The 8,095-nt window shown below is 37.8% G+C and overlaps 1 pseudogene; it reads left to right on the forward strand.

Moving 5' to 3' along the window:
- The first annotated feature begins 265 nt into the window (after nucleotides 1-265).
- LOC138060642 (sodium/potassium/calcium exchanger 3 pseudogene) lies at nucleotides 266-4,931 on the forward strand (annotated as a pseudogene).
- The last annotated feature ends 3,164 nt before the right edge of the window (nucleotides 4,932-8,095 follow it).

Genomic DNA, 8,095 nt, shown 5'->3' on the forward strand with positions numbered 1-8,095 from the left:
TTTATGGAAATCTAAAATGACATGACGTCATTTATTATTTCCCGCGAAAACTTGTTCGAAACTTGAGACCAAAAATCTTTTACATCACTTTTGTTCTTGGGACATCGTAGTTTGATCAAAAATAAGACACAAACAGCAGTGATAAACATATTGAACTTGTTCATTTTGACTATGACTTGACGTTTCGTATGTGCTCTACATACATTTTCAAAAGTAACCGTTGAAATTTAAAACAGCTATTTATATATAACAAAGCGGTTGGGATTGTAATGGTTTTTACATCGGTAAAACTAAACGGCGGCTTCACGATAGAAAAACCGAACATTTTAAGGCCCTAGCTAAAAATGACAATACTTCAGCCATTGCTGACCACGTCAAGGCCACTGGACATAACATCAAGTGGGATCATTTTGATATTTTAGCGAAGGGCAAAACTGACTATCATTGTAAAATAAAAGAGACCTTCTTTATTCAAGAACTTGAGCCAGCTTTCAACGTCAACGTCGGAAGTGAAAAGCTGATGCTTTATTAATCTTTTCTGTTCTTATTAATATTATAATTATATTATTATATATTTTACTGTTAAGTATTTGCTTAATCTAGGTTCCAGTCCCCTCATCCGCTTTGTTATATATAAATAGCTGTTTTAAATTTCAACGGTTACTTTTCAAAATGTATGTAGAGCACATACGAAACGTCAAGTCATAGTCAAAATGAACAAGTTCAATATGTTTATCACTGCTGTTTGTGTCTTATTTTTGATCTTTTACATCACGTTCGTGACAGTGACAATAAGCCAACAAAACTGTTTGCCAAGGGCGTTTAGCTAACGGCTTGTTTTCACAGTATACATACTGTAACATTTTAAGCCACTAACTATGGTCTGTATAACAAACTATATACCGACTGTAACTATAAATACGCCGTTGATTACTGGCTTAAAATGTTACAGTATGTAATATACTGACCGGAAATTAAGCCATTAGACTGATTAGATACTGGCTTAAAATGTTTCAATATATACACATGTAGTGCCGTTTGCCAAGAAATTGCTCAATTTCCACCTAGCCGAACATCTCGAGATACTTAACTTCAGAGTTATCCTGGCTTCCCTCTTTCATCTCATGGAATACTAAATTGGTGGAGCTCTAACAAATTCTCCTATAATTTGAGAGTAGCGATGGCGCACACTATTTGCTAAGGTCGTGAAAGGGGCGAACTGGAATCCACTGCATTTGTTATTGCAAATATAAACGCACGCTCACAGCAGTCACAATGCATAGATCAATCAATCCACCATCCTCCCGACCTCTTTGTCTTTCTTTCAGAAGACGCATCACTCTGTAAAACCTCAACTGCCTTCAGAGGCAGCAGACTCTGGAACCATTTACCATTCACAAGATTCAATTAGTAACAAGTACTTCAATAACTTTAAAAGATCGGGTAAAAGTACTTTAATTAAATGATGTTTCATTTTGAAACGAGACAGAGTGACAACTCTGTGACAAGTATCAAGATTCAAGCATACGATCACATGTTTTCCTTGTGATTTTCATCGGGGCCTTTGTAAAATGTTTGATTCATTCTCTTTTGACTGAAAATGGCGCCTTCAATAGAGTTGGCACAGAACTGTGTCAAGCCATCCATAGATTACTTTCCACACAATCAGTTTATGACTCACGGTCAGGGAAATTCTTACGGCTTAGCCATTGTTTACTTTATCATAGCAGTCTATTTGTCTGGGGCAATAGCAGTGCTATGCGAAAACTACTTCCTTCCCGCGGTAAAGAGAATTGCCGCAAAATTGAAAGTAAGCTCAGACATTGCTGGTGCTACTATCTTTGCTGTTGGTTGTTCAGCTCCTCAGCTTTTTACCTCTGCTATTGGCGTCTTCATAAAGAGCGATATTGGTCTTGGAAGTATAGTTGGATCAGCGGTCTTTAATGTCCTTTTGATAGTGGCCATTTGTAGTCTGTTCGCTGGCTCAACACTTCGACTATCCCGGTGGCCAATGTTACGCCACAACCTGTGTTTCCTGCTTAGCATCGCTGCTCTGGCTGCCATCACGTACGATAGAAAAGTTTACTGGTACGAAGCATTGGTGCTCGTTTTCATGTACGTGCTGTATATCCTTCTTATGTATTTTAATACGAGACTCGAGGCTATTTTTCAACGATGGCTACAAAATAAAGAAAGATTTACAGACATTGAAACTGAGCTCACTGTCAGCGAAACAAGTAAATTGCTTCCAAAACAAAACGAAAAAGACGACGATCCTTGCCTCGACAACAGTATTTGCGAAACTCAAGTCATCCACGAAAACAACGATTCTAGTGTCTCAGTCAACAACGATCCTCCAATTACATTACCCCGAAAGGTGATGTTAAGGTCTCTGAAGATGATTATGTTACCATTTAAGTGTCTGTTTTATTTAACGATTCCTGACTGCCGTAAAAATATATGGGAGAAATGGTATTTAGTAACATTTATCGTATCAGTGATGTGGACTGGCCTTCTCTGTTATGTATTGGTTTGGATAGTGTCGATAATCGGTTTTACGCTTGGTATCCCAGATGTCATTGCGGGCCTCACTTTTCTGGCAGCAGGAGATGGTGTGCCTGATGCAATATCAAGTTTGTTAGTGGCACGGCAAGGAGATGGTGACATGGCCGTATCAAACGCAATAGGTGGCAACATGTTTGACATTTTAATTTGCCTTGGACTTCCTTGGCTTTTAAAGACGACAATACTTGATTTGGGGGGATATGTTGAAGTAGTAAATGGTGGTATTGTATTCACCTCAATGTCTTTATTTGGAACCGGAATTGTCGCCTTGGTTCTAATAGCTCTTAACAAGTGGCTCTTAAACAAGTGCCTTGGAGTCATGTATCTTCTTCTATATGTAGCCTTTACTGCAATTGCAATTCTGTTGGATACTAACATTCTTGGAAATTTGAACAAACCAACTTGTCACACTTAGCAGGTCGTAGAAATCTATTTCACTGGTTTTCAAGTTTCCAAGATCTTAAGGTTATTCTTCCGGGGAGGTCCGGGTCATGCTTCGAAAAACATTTGATTACACACTCAGTTTGCCTGCATCCGCGAGCGCTTAACATGTGTGTGAATTGACATGTCCGTTTTTCGTAAGTCTGTGGAACCAGCTCGAGTCTGATCCTGGCTTTGTGACAATCACACGATTTCGAGTGTAATTTGAAAAAAATGGAGTATTTTATAATGTTTTTCACGATTTCCGACTCAAGCCCTTTTGCTCAGTGTCATTCAGTAAACACTGAAGAAACCCGAGTTTTAACTTGCAGTGTTAATATAGTGAATCTGATTACTGTACTGACATGACTTGACCCTCTTCTCAGTAGCATTTAACACTCACTTCATTTAACGTGGAAAAAAAAAAAACAGTCCGATGGGGAAGTTAAAGGAAAAATTTCAAACCGGGTAGTTCGAGTATGTTCGTATGTTAGTTGAATGTCTAAGTTCAGGAGAATCGTCCTGCTGTATTCGAAGCATTTCCTAAGTTTTCAGTTATCATTCTGACTCTGGTCGCGAGATACACTAGCGATTGAGGGGTTTCTTGAAAGTCTCAAATCTTTTCAGGCGTATTTCTGCTGGCATAAAAAGCTTTGTATCTTCAGAAGAAAAATGTTTCCACAAGTCACTTGATGAAACTTTGCAACTGACTTGTATTCTCTTGTCTTGAAAGTATGTTCAAAGGTCAGTAAGCATGTACAGCTGGGAAAAAAAAACTTTTAAGTGTTAAACTGATTCAGTCTACGAAAATCTCTGTTAATTTTAAAGAACTGACAATTTTTGCAAAGGAGGCAAGTCATGACCCTCGTACACACGAATGCTGCATGGGTAGAAACAAGTCCAAACCCACGATCAACGCACGAGTTGTAATCGCACGTGCGATAGAATACCGTACATGCACGCACGCCTGTCACCGTTCAGAGTTTGGTTGCTAAGCCGGTGAGCTGTTGTTTGAGCTGTCAATCACCCTATTTCGGAAGACCTTACACAGCAATGACCAGAACCAGGTTGCTGACCAGCGGCTTTCGTTAAAACAATGGTTTGCTAGGGGTGCTCAGTCTCGCGGGCTCAGAAAACATTGTTGTGGTCATTGTTATTTAAGGTTTTTCCCTTATTTCCGCCATCGTCCCCCCACTTGAAGGTGCAATGCTACTTCAGCTCAATTTAGACCGAGTTGCGTATGCAAGTACTCATTTATATTGGGGGCTAAACACGTTTAAGGGCCAGGTCGTATCATTTTTCGTTTTCAACGCTCAGTACTTCTGTCCCAGTTTTATGTATAACGCAGTTTGGTTTCCGATTTGAGAAATCGTCAAATAAATTTTAGGAACGTGCAGCTCTCTTTCTATAAAGCGAAGTATTGTATTGACCTGTTGTTGTGTATTAGGGTTCGAAATACTACTATAGAGTACACAGTGAGTCAGGCCAAGTGCTTTACACAATCGCTTTATTACAACTGAATCAAGTATTTATATGTACAATGATATCTTCACAATAATCACATAACTGCGGCTTAGGGTGTGCTAACCAATGACTACCGTTTACTTGACAGCTAAGACATAGCTTATAATAGGAATAAACACTACACCTGTGATCTGTAACAAAATATACTGTATTTTATATGAAGCGTTACGGTTATCTTAAAAGACATTCGATGGCAATATTTTATGTGAATAAAATAAATATCATAATAATTAAGTAAAGTACGATCGTCCGGGTGAGTGCAGTCCTGAAGGACTGTTTGAGATGACATTGACTGACGTTTCGATAACCTGAGCGGAAGTCATCTTCAGAGTCATGTACATATATATATATAAGTATATATAGGTATATAGTATATAAGTATATATTTTTGTTAATTTGTGACCCCTCTTAATAAAGCATTAGCGAAGAATGTTATTGCCAAGGCAATGCGTGTCAAGCTTTTTAGTTCGTTTTCTGACCCCTTGAAAAGTGCCGTTTTACAAGACTCATTTCCATCACAAGTACTGATGACCACTGATTACCAAACTGTTTTGATCCGGCGTTGAGCAAGTTCTCAAACGATAACTTTGCCAAATATGACAATTACCAAAATTGGGCTGCTTTACTTCAGCCTTCAGTTATCAATGACGGTCAAAACACAACTAAATCTCCTTATTGGCCTTTACATGGGTACGGATTGAAAGGGTTGAAAACTCGCCGGTCCTCGTAAAAGGCCTGGAGTGAGTACTATGAACAAAAAATTACTTCTTTTTTTTTCTTGAGATTTTGAAAGTGTGATTGCTCAACACTTGCCTGGCAAAATGTTAAAAAAGCTTTGATTTTTATCCAAAGGCTATTAACTTTGAGGGTAAGTTTTGGATTTCACCGTCCGCCATTATTCAGGTTCCAAACTGACCGATTGGACCTCAGAGGGTTGGATCTAGGGAGAAGTGACGTCATTTACTCGCTAGCTTAAAATTTCAGCGTGTAAACGCAGCTTATTATATATGCAAAACACGAATTTAAAAGTCTGAAAGCCCGACACTCCGTGATGTAAATATTAATTCAGCCGGGTACACACGCATTGCATTCTAAACTATTGAGTCTTTGATGTCATTTTCTCCTCGATCCAGCTCTCTCAAGATTGTAAAGTTAGTAATGGCGGACCATTAAACAGGAAAATTCCAGTTAAATTAACAGGTGTCTTTTTGAAATCAAGTCTCATTAAAGCTTCGATCAGTCACTGTTTAGTTAAGTTAAACATAGGTTAATTTGAAATCCAAAGAAATATAAAAAATTGTTTTTTGGTTATAATAGCACTTTAAAGACGATTTTGGGTACGTGAGGTGAGATATCTTGCAGCAACTGTTCTTATTTTTACTGAGTTGCTAAACCCAGTCGGAATCTGCGTTCATTTCGTCTTTTCACTGGGTTGCCGTATGGCAATCCCAGTCGGAAAATGGGTAGATTATTTTTGTTACTTTTTTTTTCCGTGTCGGTAAAAGTCTTGCCTGTCACTCCCCTGGTAAGTGGTGTCTTTTGTGCATAGAGGGGGTAATACCCAATCAAACATTTTCCATACATTCCAGGAAAAATCAGGCGGTATTGAACACGATTAACAACGGGAAATCACAGACGCTTCTCTCAGATTTTTTTTCGGAGAGTGGGCAGGGGTGCACAGGCTAGAATGGAAGGGGCCATTTGGATTTTACTTAACCCGTGAATGGGATCAAAGACACCAACCCACATCATTTTCCATTGTGAAAATCTATTTAATTGATGAAATATGGTTTTTTAATCAATCAATCTGATCAAGACACTATAATGAAATGAAATTATCCTTGTAAAATAGCTTACTACATCATACATTTATTCAATATATTATACTGGTAATATTATAATTAACATATTAATCTTTTTTAAATATAAATTTATCTATCTTAATTTCATGGACATGAAATTGATTAGCTTTTTTCCAGAACAGGACAGAACTTTTTTATATAATATTCTAGAAAGTGCTTACACTTACTAGGGTTGTACCTGCCTCGAAAATTTCGATCCGCTTCGCAAAATAGTAATTTTGGTCAGATTACTATTTTGCGAAATGGTTCAAAAATTTCCGCTAACATTAGGCCTAAAAACTTTTGTTTGGGCCTAAGCTTAGCTTAAAGAATGTTTAGGATTCTTTCTTTATTTCTGTTTGTTTTGTTTTGTTTCGTTTCACAAATTAGTGTAAGCCCTAATAAAGTTCATCTGATGTATCCAACAATGGACTCCCAAATTAGCCAGCCCCAACATGAACAATATATATAAGCATTAACATATTTTATAACAATAAAATACCAGTGATAAATGAGCAGACATTGTTATTGTTCTCTTTGGGTGATGTAATCATTGTTAGTAATGACAAAATGAAACAATTTGTAACTGATACCTAATCTAAACATTGTCACAAAGTGAACTCATCCCCTTTGTCACGAAATCGTCCTTTCTGACATGCTTAACATGCTTTGGGACACTTTTTAGCAAAAAAAAATAAATAAAAATAATAATAATAATAAATAGGGGTCCATAGACCGGGTCCATGGACCCCGTCCAAAAGGGGGGTCTATCTTTTGTCCTTTCCGTTCAACAGGTGACACAGCTAATTAGGAATAGTATGTTTTGGAACAGGTTGTTGTAATGGAAATAACGAGGGCCTTATGTCTACTTTTTAGCATGTAGCGTGACATCAGATAAACTGGTTTCAAGTGAAAGCAGCCGGTGAGGCAAAGGCGGGTGAAACACTAGTGTAGCAACACAGAAAACATGTGAAAAACTATTCTTGTATTTAAGTCTTAATACCGGTATCCAGCTGCAAAGGTTCCAGATTAACATACCGCTGCTGGAAGGGGCAACCTTAAAACCATGAAACCGGAAATCGGAAACCGGAAACCGAATCCGGAATCCGGAATCCGGAATTGAGAATGATGACCAAAAAAATCACTTTAGCAATGTCTAATAAACAAATAAAGGGGAAAATGTCGTTTTCTGTTCAACTTCAACCATAAACTGTAACTGCAAAAAACATGACTAGGTTTCAACAACAACCCATACGCTATATATCCGACCCGTTTTTTCAAAAGGTGGATAACACTATCCACTTAATAAACCGTTATTGAGTCAGGGTTGTTGATTTCTCGGATGGATAAAGTTAGCCATCCTTTTGATTACCCTAGCCCCAACACTTAGGACAGCGGTTCTTCTCCATGTTAAACTCACGTTTTACGGAATCCGGAATCCAAAAATAAAGCAAAACAAAGTTCTTCAAATACAAAAAAGTTAAGTTGTACATTTCTCGTATGCAAAAGTAAAGAGGTCAATAAAAAAAAAGCTTCAAAGCACAACACAACCGCGAAGGAGAAGATTTCCGATAGCGAGAGACTTAGAGACTTGAAACAGCTTCTCGACCTACAGAATTCAATGAAAATGTATTATTATTCCCCAGTTAATGAAAATAAATGTTATTAAGGCATTTTCAGATGTTTTTCAGTGTTGCTGGGAAAACGTTATCTGTTCCTTTTTCCCAGCAAGACACACAAGAAAT

Source organism: Montipora capricornis, chromosome 8 (genome assembly GCF_036669925.1).
Source record: "Montipora capricornis isolate CH-2021 chromosome 8, ASM3666992v2, whole genome shotgun sequence".
Taxonomy (NCBI): Eukaryota; Metazoa; Cnidaria; class Anthozoa; order Scleractinia; family Acroporidae; genus Montipora; species Montipora capricornis.